The sequence below is a fragment of the Anas acuta genome, chromosome 3 (assembly GCF_963932015.1).
Source record: "Anas acuta chromosome 3, bAnaAcu1.1, whole genome shotgun sequence".
Classification (NCBI taxonomy): Eukaryota; Metazoa; Chordata; class Aves; order Anseriformes; family Anatidae; genus Anas; species Anas acuta.
Genome location: NC_088981.1, coordinates 110568100 through 110591684, shown reverse-complemented (window position 1 = coordinate 110591684; position 23585 = coordinate 110568100). Strand labels below are relative to the sequence as shown.

Here is a 23585-nt window from a genome sequence, read left to right as displayed (position 1 = left end):
GGAAAGCAAATTTTTCAAGGTCACTGAACTGGTTCAAGGAAAAGAGCTCATGTTTTCTCAGTCCAGGCCCTAGATGTTAGAATACTACACCTACATGTCATTGTCCATCTGTCCTTTCAACATCAGTCCTTAAATTTCTTCTTTTTATGACTATAATTGTAACTCACTTCTGCTGGCACTCTTTCCACCTTTGCAACTTCTACTTGGAAGAAAGATGATATACTAAATAATATTCCTGGTATTTTTTTCCTTGCAAAATTAGCTGTTCCCAGCAATGTACTGACTTCTTTGTCTCCTGCTGGCTTCCTCTCTCTTCCTCTGTTCGCCCCCCAGTCTAGGGGAGGGGCGTTAAAAGGACTGCAAGCACTCAGGCAAATGATCAAGATACTCAGCAATTTTGTGTACTCCAGTGTTTGAATATGGGAAACTCTGGCATGGATTCATCTTTTAAGTACTTAAATGAGGTGTCTTAGGAATGTTGTTCCCAAAGCTCCTTCTCAGCCAGTGAAGAGATGAGCCAGACCTTCAGAGCACAGCCTCCTCAGATGATATGGGGATCACGCTAACTGTGGTATCTCATTTAAGTGTCTGAAGTCAGATGGGATGCAGATGGGTCTCACTAGGCATACAGTGGAGTTCCCACTGAGATATGATATGAGTGATTGCTTACAGAAAAAGAAATAAACCAGAAGCAATTACTCACTACCATGATAACAATGGGGATATAGTTGGTTTCTCCTGACCCCCTACTCTAGTCTGCAATCAATCCCATATATAAAAATAAATAAATAAGAACCGTGGTGCTTGGCAACAGAAAGAGGCACAATGAAGAAGGTTCAAAAAGTTTTTTGTGGACTGATGGACTGAAATGTGTGCAACAAAGTTTGACAGAAATGTAAAGCAATGCACTGTGGTCTCTGAAGTAGGAAACAGATGTCAAAAATAAATGGAACTGAACTTGACCAGAAGACAGATTTTGAAAACGCCCTGGAGTAATAGTGGAATTTGCCCTTAGAAATGCCATGGCAATGCTAGGGAAGAGTCAAACAGCAGGGTGACCAGGAGGCAGAGGGCTCAGGCACCAATGTCAGACACAACATAAAAGCTTAAAATCGACTCTATCACAAAAAGACACGCTCACAGGAACGTTACAGGCTGCATTTAAAATGCAAGAAGAAAGGCTGATAGTGTTGCTCTCACATCAGCTCAAAGTCACACTTTGCAACAAAGTTGGTTTTGGAGAGAAGAAAGTAAACTACATACCCTACTGAAATGAGTTGTGCAGTGGGAACACTGATGGACACGTTACCTGTATGACCTAATAGGTCCCCTTTGTCTCCTTTTTTAACAAGAGCAGTTTTATCATATAACGCTGCAATATCAAGATACATGTAAGACCCACTGATCAAACACTATCCTTTCCTCAGTCTACTAAGTCTTGTTTTCTGTCTGAAACTTACCTCTTTCTCCTCTCCACAAATATTTTAACTGAAGTTAATGTACAAGAGAGAACAAAGCTGCTTTCAGGATTAAAGAATATAATCTATGAAAATCACTCCAAAAAGCTTAATTCATGTAGCTAAAAAAATAAATGGAAAAAAAATAATCTACTTAATTAAGAAAGTCTCCAGTCCCAAGCCTGAACCACTGAAAGGCGCTGGCAGATAATGCTATATGGAACAATCAACCTGATGGTAAACAGAATTGTGGACTGCAAAAAATATCTTATTTGATAATGGCAAAGTAAATAAATCATGATTGATTGAAACGAAAATTCAAAGGATGGGTTATTCCAACTTATTTCATTCTTTCCATAGGAAATGTAGGGCAAGTAATACTTTAAATGTACACCTGCAGCAAGAAATCTGTGTTTAGTGGAAAAGAAAGAAAAAAAAAGAAAACCTTCACAGCTATCAGGAGGTTCTGAGAAAGTGCAATGTCCATGCTGGAAATAGCAGTTACAGCTCCAAGATCCACCACAGCTACTTTCAAAGCTCTTTAGCTGCAGTGATAAGAAATCACACACAGCCATCCCATATTGAGCTACTAAAACGTTTTAAGTTTGTACTCTGTTAGAAACACTGCAAGTCCTGCACAACAGCTAATGTATTACGCACTGATAATGTGCTCAGTGCCTCATGTTAGAGCATCATAAATATTTATTTAGCTGCAACAGTCATTCTGTGCTTGGTTATGCTATGCAGTATAAACTTTGCTTTTCCTCAATGTAATGTTTATTCTTGGGATATATACATATTTTCCATGTATTAAGCTTTAAGATTTTCTTCACACTTCTCAATTAATATATTTTATTAATTGCAGTTTCCTCAGGAGCCTGTAAATCTGACAGCTGAGCATCCTTATTTATTTTCCTTCAATGACCTCTGTGTAAGTCTTGCTTAGTTTTCTCTCTGTCAGGCACCCTGGGATCCATATTTCAAGCTGGATACTTTTTTCTTCTTATCTCTAGTTATTATTATTTGTTTGTTTGTATTACAGCAGCATCTTACAATCCCAGCTGGGGCTAGACATGCCAGGAATACATAAGACAGAGTACCTGCCTCAGGAGAGAGTCTCTGGCTCAAAAAAATTACAGAAAAAAACAACAACAAACAAGAGACAGGAAGAGGACTGAGGAGAGAAAGAGATGCAAAGAGGTTCTGTGACTTGCCTAATGTGATACATAGATAAGAGCTGCCCAGACCCCACGCTATCTCACGCACGCTGCATGATTTTGAGGATAGAGATGGGGATAGAAATTATAACCACTTGGAGTATGAATATATATTTATCCTACTAGGAACAAATTTTATTTGCTTAACCTCAAAATACAGCGTGTTCCAGTCTCCAGCATAGCTGTGATTTCTTAACAGTTCTGAATAATGTCAGACTTTGTCGAACTTGCTTTTGCAATTCATTTAGCATCAGGCAAGGGGAGAATTTTATTTTATATACTGTGATTTTTAATGGTCTTTTCTTCATACAGAAGGCCAGAAGGGACCTTTTGAAATTATCCAACCTGACCTCTTGCATAAAAGAAGCCACAGAACTTCCCTGAATTGATTATTGTTTGATCTATAGCATATCTTGTAAAGAAGCATCTAATCTTCGTATAAAAATCAACAGTGATGGAGATTTAGTGCAAAAATCTCTTGGTATATTGACCTCTTGGTCAATTGCCCTCACTGTTGAAAACCAGGGCTTAATTTCTGAATTTATCTGCATTTGTCAAGCTTCCATTTCTCAACACTTTGTTTGGCAGACATATTACTTTTGTTTCACAAGGATAACATGCACATTGTTTACAACAGACAAGACAGGCAGAAAATATGCATCTTCTTTCCAAAAGCAATGTCAGCAACGATTAAAAATAAATACATGCCAAATAGCTGACTCATTCACACCCTACAGTCAGAGCTGGTGCTACCAATTGCCTCCCTGATATTTAATGTCAAATGATTTGCTGTATCAAACTGAAGACATGGTTCTACTGCCATTATTGTGCTTTTAAACCAGCTAACTTGGCGCTCGTAGCAGCCTGGCTGTTACAAATCAGGCTGATGGAGAAGGGAGGAAAGGATCAGTTGTCTCAGAGCAGATGTGGATTCAGAGTGGTCACAACGTATTACAGGAATAACCTGGCCCCTTGGAGGCTTTCCACAACTCAGCTCACACAAGGCTACAAAACCCATCTGAGAAGCTCGCAAATGCTCAAGAACTTCACAGCAGTTATAGTTCCCCTAAACAGAGGGAAAACCTCTTTCCCCTTTGTGTTTGCACCTTCTTTTCTACTCTAGCTATGGAAGACAAAGGCCCTTAGATCACTGCATAGGAGAGCTGACTCTCCTCACTATGGAGACTTTCGGATCCATGAATACACCAGTACCTAATGGAACTGATGCTGAAAGGCTCGACAGGTGCATTTTTCATTATCCTTCAAAAAATTCTTAATAGTTACCAAATTGGCACTTAAACAGAAACATCTAATACAACAATTAACAAGCTACGGTTGAGAACAGACCTTTGACCAAGGCCAAATAATTCTTTTGTCCACTGCTCTAAAAAGCTTCAAAATTATCTTTGCTTTTACGCAGTACTTATCTCCAAGTGATAACTGCTCTCTTCTGCCCAGTTCACATCAATCCTCCTTCTATTGCTTTTATGCAATACTTTTTTTTTTTTTTTTTTTTTTTCCTCCCTGGTTGGAATTCTATTTTATTTTTAAGGATTAAAAGGTGAACTGGAAGGCTTTTTTTACCTGCTGTGACCAGAGTTCACGCTTCTTTATTTCCCCAGAAACTCCCAATGAATCACTAACACCTGAAAACAAAGCCCGACCTGCATTCTCCTTGCAGCCTCCGGCACCAGTGATTCATCAGCTCCTGCACCAGCCAGGCACAACTTTGAAGTCGGTACTTTACCAATGCAGAAAATGCCGTTTAAATATTTTGCTTCCAAACACACTTGCAAAGTTCAAGGCCACACAAATGTGCTGCAAACAATCTGGAATGTTAAAGTAGTATTTAAAAAAAAAGAAAAAAGAAATTATTTACTGAAGTGATTTCAGTGCACCGTTAAGGTGCTGGCTGGTTGCAGCGGTGCAGTTTCTCCTTGTGGATGTGTTGCTTTATAGATCACTTTCTCATTGTGGATCCTGCTGGATATCACAGGAATCCCATTTAAGCTTCTGGTAAGCAATTTGCTTGGTTTAGTAAATTTTCCAGTCACGCGTCTGTGCAAAAGCTGCTTTGGCTTCCCATCCAAATTCTCCCTTCTGCCCGCTGCCTGCCTCTGCCACATCTGCGCGCATTGTGCGGCCGCTGGCAGTGCCGTGCCTCCTCGGCTTGGATCCGCCGAAGAACCGCCGGACGACTTGGCTGCCTCTCAAAGGTGACCTGCCAGTCAAGTTGCCAAATTCTGTCATCCATTTTCCGCCACGTGAGCCAAACGCCCCAGCAGAGAAGCAAGCGGGAGGCAGGGAGCGCCCGGTTTCCACTTCCCCTCTCCGCCGGCGCTCGTTGGGCCTTGCTACGGATGGCTGCCTCCCGCTGCGGCCTGCCCTGGGGTGCGCCGGCCTTGAAAGTGAGCCGTGGTAAAACTTCAAGACGTGGAAGTTGACTGCTTAAGTTTTCTCCTCATGTTGTGTGCTTCAGTGTTGACAGTTAACTTGCATTTAAAACAACCCTCTGCAACAGAGCTGTCAGCCAGAGATGTATTTCAGCCACACAGACCCTTTAAAATTCTTGCCTGGCTGAAGGGACATCAGTCAGCCAGGAGAGACCCTTACCTCTGGGTTAGGAGTCTGAGGGATATACAGAGCATAAGAGCATAATCTTATTTATTTATTTATTTATTTATTTTCCCCAGTGTTACTATGCAGAAAAACCTGAAAGCAAGGAAAATCAGGTCATGGTATCCAAAGGGATGGGAGAGCTTTGGACATGTCCCCGGAAGAAGGGTAGTCTTGGAGGAAGGCTCTGAACAGAGCCCACCACCTTCACCAAGAGTCACTGCATGGAGTAAGAGGCTGCCAGTCTGTGGACAGACCTTCAGAGATTCCTATCTTACTGATCAGGGACTCTTCCAGTCCTGCTAGCGTAGGACTGCAGGTAGCCTTCAGCCAGGGCTTATACACATAGCCCAGATGCAAGAGACTCACAAAGGGGATCTGTTCTGAGAACACAGCTCAGAAACTGAGTAAAAATTGTTCAAGTGTTTTTTTTTCCATGTACTGGAAAACACATCAAATACATCTACTACAAATCACTGGCCACATTAATAATTAAACACAGACTTTTCCCTCTCCAATTTTACCTAGCTCTTGTGAAAACAGTTTGATAAAGTAACTCTTTATGAATAATCAACAGAAACAACATTAACCCAGCAAGCCATAAATAAAAGAATGAAGTGAGGATATGGGGCTTTCTCTGACACACGCACACACAAGACGTTTGGGAAAGAAAAACTAAGACAAAAACAGGATATCTATATACATTTCTTACTCAATAATAATACAACCACATTACAAGAATGAGAATAAAAACTAGGAAAACAAGAGGAATACCTCCAGCTATCTTGCATGCCAGATCTTATCTTGTCCATATGCAACAGGTGGTCTCATGCATATCACTGAGCATCCCGTAACCTTCTGTGACGTCCCATCCCAGCCAAGTCAGCCAGCAGTTTAATACAAAGCAGTACTGACAGATACTGTAGGCATTTGCCGAATGCAATGAGAGGCTCTTTGGAGCGTCTGATCTACTTAGATCAGTGTTCTGCTCTCATTATTGCTTCACGTTGTCTCATCGACACTTTCTGAAGATTAAGGAATAAAAACAAACAAACACCCCTGCACCCTTAGGAAAACATATTCTTGCATCATTGTTAAGCTTGAAAAGAAAAAAGCTCCAACAGCAAATTGTTGAGGGTGCTTTCTGCCTGTTTGCTTTTGAACAGTCTTTTCTTCATCAAAAGGCAGGGTGATAATAACTGGGTCTGATTTTTAATATTTCTGATTCTTTGATTTATTTTAGATGTGTATTTGATAGTTCACTGTAGCGTTGACTTATTCTTATATCAATCCCTACTTGATGCCCTGTGAATTTGCCCTAACTGAAAACAATTCCCCTGGATTTTGCTGCCAACACTACGTTAATTTACCAAGCATATTTCTGAGAATAACAGAAAAATTCCAAATATGAAACACCATTTTATTCCCCGTCCACCAATTATATTCTAGAGCACTGCTGCTATGCACGGTGCAGACTCCACAGCACAACAGGAGCTCTGCCAGTAAGCTAAAATATTCATGAAACATAGGGTTGTGCTAGACTGTTAACATGACTTGCCTCTCATTTAGCACTCCGTCGGGCTGCACCGATGGCAATGGCGCTGGTTCCAGACGACTCTTCCAGGCACCAGCGCATGAGCAGCATGAAGGCAAGAAACCCGCAGTGCACAGGAGGAGCAGGGTAGAAGCAGGTGGACGTGTGAGAAGTTTTAATGGGTGTCTCCCCCGCTTGGTGCATGCAGACCCTCAGCTACTGATCACCTTAGACAGCATTACTCGGAAGAATAACCGATTCCCTACTCAAAACACCAGCAAAGGCGATTAGGGGTAGTAAACACACGGCGATTACACGGTATCAGCATTTCGAAGACTGCAGTGGCACAAACATGCATCAGCAGGCGACGTTGGGGGAAAAGCAAATGTCTATAAAAGCCACATTCTGCTGCAAAAGTAATGGAGGAAAAATAAAGCAACTGAACTACTGGCTTTCCCAGTTGGCAGGTATTTTAGAATCTAAATGGCCCTGAAAACTTACTACAGTATAAAATTGCTGTAATTTCAAAGACTTCTAATTAAAAAGCTATAACATTAACTTTTGGTCCTCTCCCAACCCCCCACTTCCCTTCCTTAAATATTTGCCTCAACTGTACAATAAAAATGAAATAAAAAAGTATATCTAATCAGCAAAGAAACTACATCAGGCTGAAGATTTAGAAAGAGAAAAGTAAAAAGGGCTGGAAAATACATACAGGTTTAGATTTACTCAAGACTGGATATGTACAGCAACCCGAAGCCTTAATTTTCCATGAAATCCACTATGTAATTTCTTTTTTGCTCATTCCAGCTAGATTGCCATTCTGATTTGATCATAGGCACTGCATAGGAAAAACAGCCATTAGCTCATCCAGTTCATGCTGATAGTGCAGGATTGTTCCCTAATATGGTTTCTGCAGCAATATCCCATCCAATTATGCAGTCAAGAGTAATAGGGCTTCCTCCACATCACTTAGCAATACTGTAAGGCTCATTATTAGCAGCTGTCCCCCTAGCTTAGTCTAAAACTGTCCTCTTTTCAGCTTTTGTTAAACTCTTGAGTTATATTTTTGAGTCCTCACAATCCCCTCACCCACTCGGGGAGCTCTGGTGCCCCTCCGTGCAGGACACTCGTGCCCATGGTGTAAGGCTGGCAGACAGGACACACCAATGCCTCACTGTTGCCCGACTCACTAATCCCGACAACCTGCTGACTCGCTGCCTTTCTGCTGCCCTTGCAAAAGTCTTCACGATTTAGTACAAAATAAATTAACAGTGGTAGAGGTTCAGCTGCCTACACTTCAGTGTCTAATGCTGATATAAATGCCTGAGGTAACTTAGATGTCTGCACTGGTCTGGATGATACGACACGGGTCCTGTAGGAGACCTATGCCCTCACTGCATCTGTAATATCTGCAGTAACTTATGTTTAAGGAAATCAAGTCTCACCCTTTCTGTCTGAGGCCCAACTATTTATTTGCAGTGAAAACCACAACAGACTCCCTGCTGAATACATGCTATACTAACATAGACCTTCACTGAGATATATGGTGATACAGACCACAATTGGATTCCCTGGTCTTAAAGGCTGGGCACTCACTGCTGTTGTACACTGCTTCCTTCCACATGATTCATGGGGTTAGTCCTCTATTCAGTTACGCAAATATACTTGAGTTGTGATGCACTTTCTGACCAGGCACATTTCCAGGTGTTAATGCAATTGTCTTACCAGCTCTTCAGTGTCACCACTCTAGATACTGTGCAAGTCTTGCTGTTTGAGAAAAAGTGTGACTAGCTTCTGCATAAATAGTGCTGAAAGATGCCAGTTTACCTTCCTTACTGCTTTGCCAACCTCAGTCCTGCACCAAAGTTCTTCTGTAGTCCCTGGGCTTTTCCATATAAGAAACCATAGCAAATTGCATGGGACATTACCAGGATTATGCACAGACTGCTAGATGTTTTCATATAATGCTGCATTTAGGTAGGAGGTTCTTGAGGTTAGATACTAAATCCCAGATCCAACACGATCAAAACACAGACTTAGGTACTTAAATAAAACAGTATTCTCAGCAGGTACACATCTCAGTCTCATAACATAGGAGGCAGCTTGAGTGGGATGCAACAAATTTTAGATTTCTACAGTGCAGGCCCTGCATCTCAACAAGTCACCCTGGGCTGCCCTTGAGCTTCAACCAACCCCTTTCTATTCAGTGTATTTATTCCAGGTATTCTCAGCTGTAGGAAACATCTTTTGGTTAGCCACAGACAGTAGCCACTTCCTTAGAGAGATTTTCATTTATGAAATACAGACCATGTCCCTCAACCATTTTATCTGCCATATGTGCTCCAGACAGGAATACTGCTATAATGTTTGTATTCTGGTACAAGTTTGTTTGCTTGTTGTTTTTTTTTCTCTTGCACCAGAATTTTATTACCTGACAGTCTGTTGTATATGGGATGCTTTGCCAGTCCGCATGTTCATCTTCTAGAACAGGACTGCCAGTTGCCTCCATTGAGAAAGAAGGAAATATTAACAACTGCAAGAATTCAGTAAAAAAAGAAACAAACAAACGAAAACACAACACAAGTCAAGACTTCACTTTTACACTGTTCTTTAAAACACAAATAGATAGTCAATGAGGAATTAAAGCCCAATTAATTTCTTACAATTACATTACAATTAATGAATTCCTATTCTGGAAGTGGTGGCAGCAGAAGGATAGAGGGCTGATTAATTCAGCTAGACTTGTGAGATAACTTACAGACAGACATTTTCAGCGCTTTTAAAAATAGATTTACAGAGTTATGCCCTGTGCCTAGAAATATGGATCAAGAAATGGATCTTCTTAACTTATTATCCAATTAAAAATATCCACACAACAACATTCCAAGTCCAAAAAATAAATAAATAATATAATATAAATCCAACAAAGAACTACACACAACTGAAAGAAAATATGGGTCAAAAAGTCAAAGCTCACAGCTCTCCACCCCAAACATGCAGAAATTAGAAACCACAAATAATCATAACCTGTGGTTTCACAGTAGCGGCATTAATCCTTGTCCATTCTCCCTTTCTGCATCCAGTCGCTCGTGGCCTGCCTGAACACCCAGCACCCTACCCCACAGTGGCATTGCAGGGTTGTGCTGGGAACCACGGGCCTCCCTTAAAAAATACTCAGTGATGCTTGTTTGCAGTTCCCTTTAGGCACTTACTGATACTGCTGCAGGCTTTGACACTTAAAACCAGAGCTTTAAAATTTCATTGCTGAAAATGTGCAGGACTGGGAATTCGACAAGACTATTTCTATGGCTTCATCTTATATGAGAGGATCTGGGTTGTTGGATGATTTTTGCTCTCCCCCATGCTTTCCTGGTCCAAGAAGAACCCAGAACTCTGTTCGAAGGCATTTGGATTTGATGTACCAGGCACCATACATACGTACCATACATCTCATGAAAGCTTGAAAATTCAGCAGAAAACCCTTTATTTATAGGCAAGAACTTCATTACATATCTGCTACACAATAGGTAAGCTGAGGGAAGGAGAGATTCTCAAATCCTTCTGCATTTCTCTCAGGGTTGGCTGGATCTGCAGCCCATGGTGGGAAGGGAAGGGAAGGGCAGGCTTGTATCCCTGTTCTTAGAATATGTAATACTATTCAGAAATGCTGAAGTGTTATAAAATAGCCCAGGAAAGTTAGGAAATTTAAGTCTGAATCTCCTCAGACTGAGGAGGCAGTTGAAGAAGGTCTTCTATTTCTCTGGCAAGTCATCTGATACTGTGGTTATTCCATAAAATTAAAGGATTTTTTCGTAGTGCTTCAGACATGATAATCTGGGGCCTGCCTGGTGCACTAAGAACTTCCCTGCCTCTTGCAAGAGCAGCCTGGCTTATATCTGGAGAGAAATGCTTCTCTCCAGAGCCCAGCACGTCGTGATGCCAGCTCTCTTACAAACCCTTGTTATTCAGATCAAGATAAACCCACCTCCTAGGCTTACAGGTTCCCCGACGCATGCCGCTGTAATTGGATTTTTCACCTCCAAAGGACATGTGCATCCTGGATTTGCAAGCTTCAGACAGACTGACTTTTAATATCAGACCGACTAGAGAGTGAAAGCACCACAACTGTACTCTTGAAAGATTGAGAGGGTTATTCGATTATTTGCGAAGTCAGAATCATGTTTACAGAGGAAACCAACCCAGTAAAATTAAATGAATAATTACAGCAAGATCCTTTCTTAATCATAGTATTATGAAATTAGGTGCATTAGTTCAAGTGACTGAGAGAAAACTCAGCCTCTGACTCTCATTTCACTGTCCAGAGGATCTGAACCTGAATATTGCCCTGCAGTTCTGAGGCCTCACCCTGGGATCACGTGTTTGGAGGATATAGTTCTTCCTTCTCTTGCTTTAATGAAAAATCATTATCCCTTTGTTGTTGTTGTTATTCTTCTAGCAGCAGGGTTGCACCTGCTGGGCTTGCATTCCTTTTGTCAAATACTGGATGTGTCCATTCCTTCCTCTCTGGACCTGAGCTATTTCCCTCTTAAACATGAGCAGAGCATCCCCTGCCAAGCCTTGAAGGAAGATGCTTCTCCAGAGAGTGCGCACCTGACCCCTGAGCAGAGATGATGAACCTGCCACTTGGAATGCTCTATCCAAAAATCCTCTTTCTCCACAGTTTTTGACAGTTTTAAGATTTCCTGTTACACTTTATTTATTTATTTATTTTTTTAAGAAAGTTGCTGCTGCTCTTGTCTCTTATTCAGGTTTCCTTGCATCCTCACAGGGTCTAAAGTGAAATAAAAACTGACCAAAGTCCAAAACCTCAGAAGCCATAAAGGAAACCAAGGCAACCCCAAATTTATGATATTGTAAAAATCTTATAATATGGGGGACAACATCATGACATCTCAACATCTGGGGTTGACAATGCTAGAAGTCACTAATGCTGACCGAATGAAAAATATGATAAAATAGATAAGCAACATGTACCACAACAAGGCAGATGCTTGAGTGTTTTAAAACTATATAAAGATTTCATTGTTATGAGATTAAATGACATTTGTCATAACTTTCAAGTGTTTATTTTTAACACTATCATAACAAACCAACCCAGAAGTCTCTCCAAAGCTTGGGTTTGAGATGCCTGACCAAACATAAAGAAGCAATGAATGAGGCAAAATCCAAAAGCTGAATCATTGTGAGCCCCCAAATACACTACTTTTATGTATTCCTATGCCCTGTTCAGCAGCACCTCAGCAAAATCACCAAAAACCTTTCACTGCAGCCTTAGATGACATGACAGAGAGTAGCATCTGTCATGCATACTTTGTTCTCACATCCCTCTCCTTCTGTGCCCAAGCCTTACAGAGAGACCTACATGGGTTTACATAATGCTGGACACAAGGAATGGTCTCCCTGGTGCCTCATCATCCTAAAATAGTCCATCTGTTGAATCTGATGATAATTGCTACGTTATATTAAAACAAGAGTGTGATCTTAGTTACCTTTTCATTGCTATTTAGATAAAATAAGTTACTTCAGTAAAGGAAATATCTAAGAGCTACAAAAACAGTAAAAGACCCAGACAGAAAGCAGTAATATAAAAACTAAAATGTGGAACAAAGGAAGGAAAACATATGTGGACTTGTAGCAACACAATCCAGCTGAGAACCTGAATTTGCAGTAGACCTGCTAGAAATTGTGGTAAAGGTGTAAGTAGGTTTAGCACATCAAGCATGTTTCTCTAACCATAATGTTAGATTCCAAACAGTACTGAAACTCCAGGAGTTTCATTTTTTCCCCCACAAAGACTTTCATGTCGTACATCATTCAGTAATTTTGCATTAGAAGAACGGTGCTCTAATGCACGCACTGAAATCGCTGGAGTAATAGTAAGAGGTTTAAAATCAAGAGTCCTCATGGAAAAAAAAATAACTTGTTTTCCCCCAGTTTCTGCAACTAAAAGAATGTACTTCAAATGCATCAGCTACATGTTTATAGTAATTGCAAAATAAATCTTGAGACTGAAGACCTACTCAAGTCAACACTTTTCAAGAGGATATCAGAAGACACCACAGTACCGAAGTGGAAGATTATAGCCCCTGAGTCATTTAAAAATACAGTTTTTATCAAGTGTTCTGAACTGAAAAGAACTCGCAGGATCATTTGGGATGAATTCCTCTATGGATTTCCTGATATCATCTAACTTTACCTTCCAGTCACTCCATATTGTTTTGCTTGCAAGATTTACATGTTCTCCACTTCAGCTATTTTTCAACGTGTCAACAGCTAAGCAATCATCTTCTAGCCTGCCTTAAGCAAATGGAATAGAATGAAACACATTACGTGGTTTACTCTCCAGGCCTGGATAATTTTTATGTTTGTACTTAAGACTTTCTTCGCTATTTCTCCATCTTCTTGAATCATGGACATTACAACTAGACAGAGCATTTTGGCATCAGTCTTACTAATAGACTTTTATCAAAATACTTTCTCTACTTGTACTTGATATTTCTCCTTTACACAACAAAGGTATTCTCTGGCTCTTTTAATTATACAGTTACACTAAGCTAATGTTGAGGTGACTATATAGGATATTCTGATGTCCTTTCCTGAGGGCTTTAAGAGGAAAGTCTTGGTGGTTTAATTTGTTCCTAGCTTCAGAACTCCATCCCATGGGACAGCAGAACAGAAGGTTGCATCCAAGCTTAAACTGCAGCTGTTGAGCAGATCAGCTTTATGCAGAAATGAGGGATTCTGTTACTAAATCAAACCAACAGCCTGGGCTACCAAGGTGCAGTTACATATCCTCATCCCGCAGTCCTTACTAGAAATGAATCTGTGGCAAAGGGGCAGACTGCTGAAGTGGTTATGTTCAAAAACAAGGCAATTGTGGCTTTCACAGTTTGTTTTTAGAAGCTCTTTCCAAAATCTTTAAAGCCTAGAATCGTGATTTTACAATCAGAATTATCCTATAGGTCTGTAACAGTATTTTGGTTTCTTGCTGTCTTACTCTGTGTTTCCCTGGACTATGGCTAGTTTTCCAGATCATAATTATTTCCATCGGCTGTGAATTTTACTAGAAGTGGTGAAACGGTATCATTTGACAACATTTGGTAGAATTTAAATCATTTTACCTTCATGCTGCCTAGTACAGTTTGTTCTTGCATCGCTCTAGGAATTTTAAAACATGACTTACTATGGCTATTTGGCTTCACTGAGCCAATAAAACAGAGTCAAGTTTAAAATCTCAGGCAGAAAGTTTTCCTAGATTTCACCATCCAGGGAACAGTTCGTAGAACTGAGACAGCTTCAACTCAGTTGTTCAACTCATTCCAGTTCAACTGCACAAAACACTTTCCAAACGTGTAATTTGTTGGTTTTGTTTTCACCCATCATAAAGGTTGGAAAAAAAAAGAGCTTGCAATTGAATTTATGAGAAAAATACCGTGTACGCTTGGATAAACAAATTACATTCCTTATCCAAGTATGTAGAAGAGGCAATACATCCCCCAAAGTCTCAGCCATGTTAACCGCTACCCATAAAATTGTTTTAATAAAAGTCATGCCAGAAAATGTAAAAAAAATATAATTAGATAATTTTTGTTTACACAGATACCTATGGAGATTTTTTAACCATTTTTCTTGTTACTCCTTTCTTTTTCTTTTAGTACTTATATGGTTTAACCCCTCAGTACCATAGTTTCTGAGTCTGTGTCTACACTAATAAATGAAAGAGTTCAGGGACTGTTTCTGAACTCGTTTGACAGTGGGATTGTGCAAGCCTGCATTCACACCCTCCCTGACCACAGCACGGCAGTGTCTGTAGATGGAACAATCCCTGACCCAAGATGAATCTTGAGCGGTGTCTGGGCATAATCCAGGAGAGCTGGCCAGACTCAAAATTATTCCAAGTGAATTTTGAAATTATGAAGGATGAGAAGCCAGTATTTGGAGCCATGCCCTGGCTGGTCAGGATACAAGTACGGATGTAGCCTTGGAGTGCCTCATAATCTTTAATGTGTTTGCCCTCAAAGTGGGTGCTTTCCGCTCATTTACAGGTACTGAAACAAAAGACTAACATGCAAATCCACAGCTGTCCATACCTAAATGCTGCTGAGGTAGGTACTCAGACACCTGAAAGACTTTCCCAAGAACATAACCAAGAGCTAAACCCAGACCTCCCAAAGCTCCTGCTAGTACCCTCAACACTCCACTGCTGCACCACTCAAGGTCATCCACTAAGTAATTGAGATGGAAAATATTTACTTGCTTTTATAATCACAGAGATTAGACATGTACAATACATACAACACCTCCCACAAGTGTTACTCATCGTGGTGGGCCATTAGGGTACAGATACTCTGTAAAGATGCACAGGCTGTGGCTTGTTGTGGCAGAATTTCTCCCATTGGTGCTGCAAAGCCAACTCAAGGGTCTTGCTTGTTTTTGTCCTTTCTTGGATTGAAAACAGTGCCTGATCTCCTCAATATATTTGCCTCAAAACTTCACTCCTCTCTGTATTTATTTTCCAGCTCCCTGTGGCCTCTACAAATACTCCATCATATTCCTTTATATTCTTCCCACATAACTGAAAATGAGCAATTTGATCAGAGATGGTAAACTGCTTTATTTGTGTGGATTTACCTCAAAATCTTGAGGTTGAGTGCTGCCTCTGCAGTTAAAATAATTTGCAGTAACAGCAGACTCCAGTGTGATAATGTCACTGACAATCCAGAACAAAATTTTCTGACTTTTCTGTTCACAAGAAACAGCAAATACCTTGTTTATGACTAAGCTATGTGTAATGGGCCAAGCGCTTCCTACCAGTGTCACAAATGAGAAAAATTTGCATTAATGAAGAACAGCAAAATGAAAAGCAAAATAAAAAGGGAAAATAAATGTATGCAGTGAAACATTGGGCAAAGTTTCTGCCACTCGAACGATTCAGTATAAGCAAGACGTGACTTTTTCCCTCAGCAGGTAGATAATAATAATAATAATACTGACAATATCAATAGCAATTTGCAGAACATGTATTTTTTTACATTTAAATCTTTAAGCATTTACACAGATTTGCTGACACCGATGGAGAAAATGATACAGAATGTCAGGACTGGATTTCTTTCAATATCAGGTATCCAAAAATGATCTACATGGTCCCTCTGTAGCCAATGGGAGCAGAAAAACATGCCAAAGGAGTGCTTCAACCCACCTATTTTAGGATGAGAAAAATCACCTTTCAGAGAGTGCTATTCCTCTCTGTTGAATGAAAATAGAGGCTACAAGCTGGCTTTAAATAGATCCCTAACATTTGGATGGCTAAAGATATATAAGGTGAATCCAAGCTTCAGTGATTCATCAGAACCTGTCAAGTGAAATGGTATTAGGCTCCAGGTTTCCCTAAACTTTTTCTTATGCCTCATCTGCTAGATGTAGCCTGTGCCCAGGAGTGCAACAGAGAGCCTCCAGGTACCCATCACTGTTGGAAGTAAAAATAAATGGAAAGGCATGGAAATGGAAAAGAATCAGAAAAAGTATACTATACGTGACAAATCTGTAGAGTAGGCACAAAATAGAAAGCCACAAGCAGGAAAGAAACAGAAGATGAGCTGGCTCATTTATGTCTAATCTATTTCTTTTTTAATGCATAAATTAAAAAAAAAAATCCAAAAAGTTCAGTGAGACAATTTGAGATTTTTTTTTGTTTTCATAGATGAAATTTCATTAAAAAGAAACACCTTTTTCTTTTTTCATTAGGAAGAGAGCAAATGGAGTTGAAAGACTTGATGAGTCAGGAAAAAGCTGGGCAGAGAGAAGGAACACTTTGTCAGGATCGGGAGAGATCGGGACGCAGATGTGCAGAATGGCCCAACGAGCAGCAGAAAGATTGCTGTCTTCAGGATGATCGTTTTTCAAGGGAAATACTTGTCTAAGTGTGTTCTTTCATTCCTACCACGAGACACAGTCCATGAGCTCAGTCTTTCAGCTGACTGACGCAGCCTCTCGGCCAGGCCTTCAGGGCCTGTTCTTGATGACACTGTCAACTTCTCAGTTTGGTCAAGGACTGACAAGCTCAACTTCAGTAGCAGCGAACAACACGGAGCGCTGCCTCTTTGCCACTAGCCTGACATCATTGTATTTCCCTACATGTAAGGACAAATCAAAGACTTGCTGCAAACTTTCACTTTTAAAGACACTTTTCTTGAAGCATCTCCAGCTAGCCTCAGAAAAGCCTTTTCCAAAGTTATTCTCCAGAAGCTCTAACAGTACCTAAATATTCAAACAGTTAATATCTAAAACTATGGGACCATGGTCCCTGCCATGTCAAGCTGAAGCTTTCTTCTTCCCCAAGTCAATTTTTTCAAAACACTCATGCTTGTATCAACTCATTCCTCTCTAGTGTTAGGCCCTTTCAAAGGACTTTCCTGTAAACTCCCCCAAATTGTCTGAATATCAGCCTCTACCTCGGCAGGAATTTCAGAGGTGTCCATGTTCGCACAGTTCATAGGAGCTGTTCAAGGAATTCATGAGACAAAATAAAGAAAATAAATAACATCAGTCCTGTATGTGTTAAGAGTTAGAAGGGGGAAAATATAGTGGGAGTCCTGAAGCTGAGTATCCCAGGAGTCCTCAAGGCCAATCCCCAGCTAGTTTCCCTGAATCCTGCTACTCTGATATTGTACTGTGTTGCAAATGTCATTGATTTTTCATTTCCTTCCTCTGAAACCCCAAACTTATAGTATTCAATATGACTGAGAGAATTTTATTTTGCATCCAGAATACGCTAAGCAGACAGCAACCCACCATTGTCTGTCCCAGCCCATTAACTTTATTAAAAAATGCAGCAGAGCTGATTTCTGAAAAAGCAATTTATCAGCATGCTGAATAAATATGGTATCAGCTGAAAGTTATTTTATTTGAATGTAGGTGTTCTTTGGCCAGGATGTACCATCGTTCTTTCTAAGCTTGTCAAGAACAATAAAAACACAGGTCAGAAGTGTATGATAGGTATAATTGCCTTACTCTTCCTTATCTCCCTTTTAACCAAAAAGTGTAAGCTTGTACTTCATTTCTTTGCAGAAGAAGATAATTATTACTGTCACTGTCACATTCGTTTCTTGGTCTTGATAACAAATGAATTAAACTTGGCATCTGACCAAATATCCTACAGTTACCCTGTCAATGCTAATTCATGATACAATACATTCTGCATAGATTGGTGCAAGAAAAGAAAGATGGATCTACACTGAATAAAGTTCAGAACTTGATTAACATGGAAGACTTTGGACCCTAATTACACTCTATGCTCCGAAAGAATAGGTGCGTTTCCAGAGGGTTGGCGAAAGAATTCAGAAAATAAGATTTCCCAGAGATTACGGATCCTTTTATCACTAAATCCAGAAATTCAGTTGATATAATTTTCCATCACACTGTTTGACCTCCTACACTTCAAGTCCAACAGGTATGTTATAGATTTGCAAAAGCTGCCAGATTTCAAGAGCAGCTGCACTGTTTTATGACCTACTGTGTTTACAAAATCTAAAATAGACTAAGACAGAAATAATCAAACCTCATGCTTGAGAATACAAATTAATTTGAAAGGGAATTTTCCCTTTTCTCAGCTTGCTGCAAATTTGTTGAAAACACTGAGTTTTTCCCCCAAAACGTGCAGCTTCACATACAAACTACTTTGACAAGACATCACATCCAGCGTATCAATATTCTGTCTATTATATGACAAGTCCTAGACTACCAAACAACTAAATTTAAGCTTTTGGCAGTGGTAAACTTTGGAGGCAGCTGTAGAATTTACTGACAATGTAAAACCAAGTCAAGGTTTGTCTAAAACCTCCAATTCATAGCTTGATGCCAAATTAGCTTTAGTTTAAGTGCAATATGAGTATTTAATGTAATAAAACATGAGCTGCAAGTAAGTATCTAGCCCATCCCAGGAAAAATGTGGAACCAGAAGGTATTTTAATGAAAAACTGGAAGCAAATATCACAATTTAATGTTTAAAAGCCATAAGAGTTAATTCCAGTTTGAAAGGAAATCATTTTTCAAAGTTTCGTACTCTGTTTAAAAACAGATTGAGTAAGTTTATTAAATTAGCAGACCATTGCATTTATGAAATCCATAAGTCAGATCAATGGTGCACAGTCAGCTCTAGAAAGTAATTGCTGGCTTCTCTCAAAATGGACAATCCAAAAACTTCAAGGACTAGTTTTTCCCTCCATTATTTATAACAAGGAAAACATGGTGCAATAGATTCTAATTCATAATGCCTTTTTAATGCTTTTATAGCACAACATTTAGACTCATTTCTAATCTCTGTGGATGACAGGTTGCCATTATTGAATTTCCATTAATATGAATTATGGGTACAATATATTTTACCCAATATTATCTACTCCAGGCCTAACGTGATTCTACAAAAAAAAAAAAAAAAAAACAAAAATCACAGTCAGCAATTTTTTTCAAAAACAGAAAAATACGAACAGTCATTGGAGATTAGTCTTGCTACAACGCTACGCATCTGACCTTGGCCTTACATCCATCTGACTCTACAGATCACCAGCCATAATCTACATGTCGTTAAAATGCCCGTATTTATTTAATGTCTAACTATGGCTTCCATGCTGCGAGTCAGTGCTTGCTGAGGATTGGAACTCAGGCTTTCCCTCTTCTGCCCAGCTGGAACTTGCTTGGTCATTCAGGGCAGGTAATGCAAGATGGATGGACACGAGATGAGTCCTGTCCCTCTTGTGTGTGCCTGTGGGTACTGATGTGAGTCTGAAGAACTCACTCTTCCAAATCACAACAGCTCTAAAGGACCGGATAGATTCTAGCACATTTCAGCTCCTTTCATTTTGCTCGCCAGCAGTTACCTACTGTGGATACCCCAAGAGAAAAGTCTCAATCTATCCAAATGATTTAAAACCTTCTAAACAGTAGGCATGGAAATAGCCATCCTGAGGTCAACGGGGCTGCTTGCATGCTTGAAGGCAAGCATATACTTCATGTTTTGCTAGATGGTTGGAAGACAAAGATACAACCTGTGGCTAAAGCAATCCCCAAGCTGGAGCCTGTGGCAAGTGCATAATGGGAAGTATACATGTACCATACTTGTACTGTAAATCTCCCACTGGAGGCAGAGTATTGAGCTGTATGAATGCATATTACACCTACTGTGGCTGTTCTCAAGTTTTATGGACTGAGCTAGGATTAGCAGCATAAAACATGCTTTAACGTTATCATTAATGCCAGTACAGAATGGCAGCTGCTTTGGAAGGAGTCTTTTTTAATGGTCACCAATGAACTTCACACAGGCCTTGCTGCACCAGGACAGAAAGGCAATATGACATTCCTCTTTGATTTTCAAAATATACGTAGTATTACAAAATCTGTTACATGGAATGAAGAACTTCCCAAATGTCAGGAATGACACATTCCCTGCCCTGAAGAACTCACATTCAGAAATGTCAAGAAAACAATGCGTGAAGAAAATAACATGAGCAGATGACAGATAACAATGTTGAGCAACACCATATGCATTTTTGTACACATACTCCAAATAGGTATTTGGCAAAGTCTGCTCCTAAATACAGATGCATGCAGAAATATTCAGCCCATCTATAATCAGAGGATTAGTTTTTGCCAGCATCATGGTGGTAAATAGTTCTTTAGGAGAAATCCACATACAAAGAGGGTAAGGGGCTTGCAAACAATCTCTGGAAGCACACGCCAGGCATAGAGGATAAACAAAACATTTATCAGAAAAGCAAACAAAAAGGTAATCAAAACCGAAGTCCTTGGGATAACAGATGGCAGGATCGGGGACACAAAAAGATACATGGGTGGAAGCCGAGCAGGGGTTTGTTTGAATGCTTCTGACATTTCTTTAAATGTCAGCTCATAATTATGACGTCTTCACCACCACCTTGTAGGTATATAGCCACTTCTAGCAGAGGCCTCCCAGCTCACAGATAGCTGCACTTTAGCATTTTGAGCTATCCATCATGTTCCCACCCTTTATTCTGGTGAGAATGAACAAGCAAACACCAAACTCCCACTGAACACCTACTGCTTCAGTTTTAATTTCAAGGTTTCCTCGCTGTTCAGTTAAATCTCTGGGTATATTATACAGATTTATATGGAGTGCTACACACTGAGAAGCACTGGGAGATAAGTGGGAGAAAGGGCAATATTTAAAGAAGTTCAGAGAACCCTGCGCATACAGTGTACTCTATAAACACTCCACCAGAGAAGGAGAAGTAGTATGGTATAATCTTTCGCATAAGTTTACATGTGTAAAACCTATGTTAATAAAATCAATCCTTGTTCACTATTTGAACACAAATCCCATTAATAATTCCATTAAGTTGCCACTTCAGTTCATTATTTTACCCGTTTGCACTTCACTATATTCACTGTCAACATCTGCTGCTTTCCCTGAGAAAGAGGGCGAACAAGGCCATGCAATTGCATTTATGTTCCACGCCGTACCCTTGGTTTACTGGCGAGCGGTGCTGATATAAAGGGCATTTCGCTGTCTCCTACCCAGAGACAGAATACATTGCCTTCCAACGTAACCAGCCTCCATCCCACAACTTAACATCTAACATCCATCCCCGAATTCAAATTACCTAATTATCAGAGCTACTCAGCATGCTTGTTCAATACTTACTAAGCAGGAACTTTAAAGAGAAAAGGGGAAAAAAGCAGAAGAAAAGGGGGATTGACACATGGAGAGTAATACATATCAAACAATGTATGTTTATATTTTGAAAGTAAAAGGTTGTAGAGGCGGGGGGGAAGACCTAGAGAAAAAACACCCCCCAAAAAACCAAGCCCCAAACCCTTTGATCATGTTAAACATTCAGGGAGGCAACAGATAACATAATCACAATGCACAGCAGGGTCCTCAGTGAAGAATGGGTACACGACTCTTAAAAGGTTATTACAGCAAATTTAAGCAAACCAATTGCACAGAGACCAGAGAGCAGCTAAACAGAGGTTTTCAGGACTTCTCTTCTGATCACTGCGTCTCATTCCAGCTGGCTCAATTTGATCTAACAATCAAAAAGTCAAATGATATGAAAAAAGATATTTCCTTCAGTAAATTGAAAAAGGTGGAGTAGGAGCTTATTTAGATTCGCTTCCTGCAACTGCATTTCTTTCTTTCTTTCTTTCTCCACGCAGCCAGCTCTCGTAAAAGGGATTCAGCAGCGGTACGCACATTTTCACACTGCTCCGTCTCTGTACTTTTATTCTGTCCAGGAACAGTCACCTCCAAAGGAAAAGCGAACAGTCAGGGCACTAAACACAATGAAGCAGAAACACAAAGGGAAAAAGGCTGAGAAACAGAAGCTCATTTCCAACAGCACAGAACAACTACCCCGTGTTAATAGCGTTACGTTTGACTGAACCCGACTGGCAAAACACCCCGCTATTAACCCCTGAGCTGTTCATCGAGCAGACTCGTAAACTGCTCTTCTACAAATCTGTGGTAAATTTGGCAGATTTTATGGTTGATAGGATGAGGACAGCGAGTTACCAGAGCTATTCAAGAAATAACACCACAGGTGAGTGAGGCACACCGAGCCTTGTTTCTGTAGCTTCTTCTGAGGGGATGTCTACCAAGTACAACATATGCTCATGGATTTCTGTCCAGGCTCCATCACAAACGGGCCATTAGACATACCCTGCAATAAATACTTTGGATAAGGTATCTGGCACTGAAAAATCTCCTCGATTGTCAGCTCTGAATGAAAATCAAGGGCAAAGCCACTCCACATGGAGACACACACATTACCCGTGCTACCTCAATGCTGTTGCATGTGCGAGGGGGCACATGCTCTATGAGAGCCACTTGAGGGAACATGGATTTTAGTTCATCTAATGAACTGCAGTGCTGCAGGAAAAGCAAAACCTCAGTCCTGGTTTCTTGCAGCATGATATGGGTGCATCATGAAGGCAGTTTGCAGCTCTCTGCTCATGAAATCAGGCAATTTCTGTTAATAAAAGGTATTTGAAATCCATTTCCAAAAAATCAAGATGTGTAGATAATTGTACTTCAGGCAGCTGGAAATGGAAGCGTGCAGATGAAAACAGGGCAGGACAAAAGGATATAACCATACTCTTGGAATTTCCCCAGTCCTGGCAACTATCACAGGTTTATTGGACCTTCATTGGCAGAAAGCAGTATTATTTTCTATTCAATGCTGTGGTGAGAGAGAAAGAGAATAGACAGTCCAGTAAGTGAAAAATCAATTGTGCAGGTAGCGAGAGGCGTTTCTACTTCAACACTTAATGGATAATGTGATCTTTCATACCAGCCGTATGCCAACATCCATCCAGTATCTAACACAATCTCTTATTTCCAGAGCCAACAGAAAGCATAAAAAATAATTCCCTGGCACCAGGAACATCTGCAGAACATATTCTTCATTTTGATACAGGAACTGAATTTACCAGCAATAGGTGGCTGCTTTGCAAAACCATGACAAAGATTTCTGAAAAATAGCTGCAACAGCTCCCTAGAAAATATACTTCTGAACTCCTTTAGACTATATATATCTATTTATAATGGGAGAGTGGGTTCACAAACCATTCCAGTTGCTATGACAATTACAACAGGGACAAACCACACCATCTCAGTGCACAGGTACTCTGGCTCAAAGAATAGATGAAGTGGGGATGTGACTGTACTCCTTATTGTCTGGATACAACTCAGTCAAGTATGAGACT

The 23585-nt window shown here is 40.2% G+C and overlaps 1 protein-coding gene and 1 long non-coding RNA gene across 16 annotated transcripts in view; both read right to left on the bottom strand.

The window, feature by feature from the left end:
• Positions 1-23585, bottom strand: part of KLHL29 (kelch like family member 29) — a 389115-nt gene that overhangs the window by 206843 nt on the left and 158687 nt on the right. The window lies entirely within an intron of this gene.
• The window catches only part of LOC137854831 (uncharacterized), a 28832-nt gene continuing 14467 nt past the window's right edge, over positions 9221-23585 (bottom strand). The window contains exon 2 of the long non-coding RNA XR_011095417.1: positions 9221-22125. This is a non-coding gene — a long non-coding RNA (uncharacterized lncRNA). The remainder of the gene's footprint in view (positions 22126-23585) is intronic.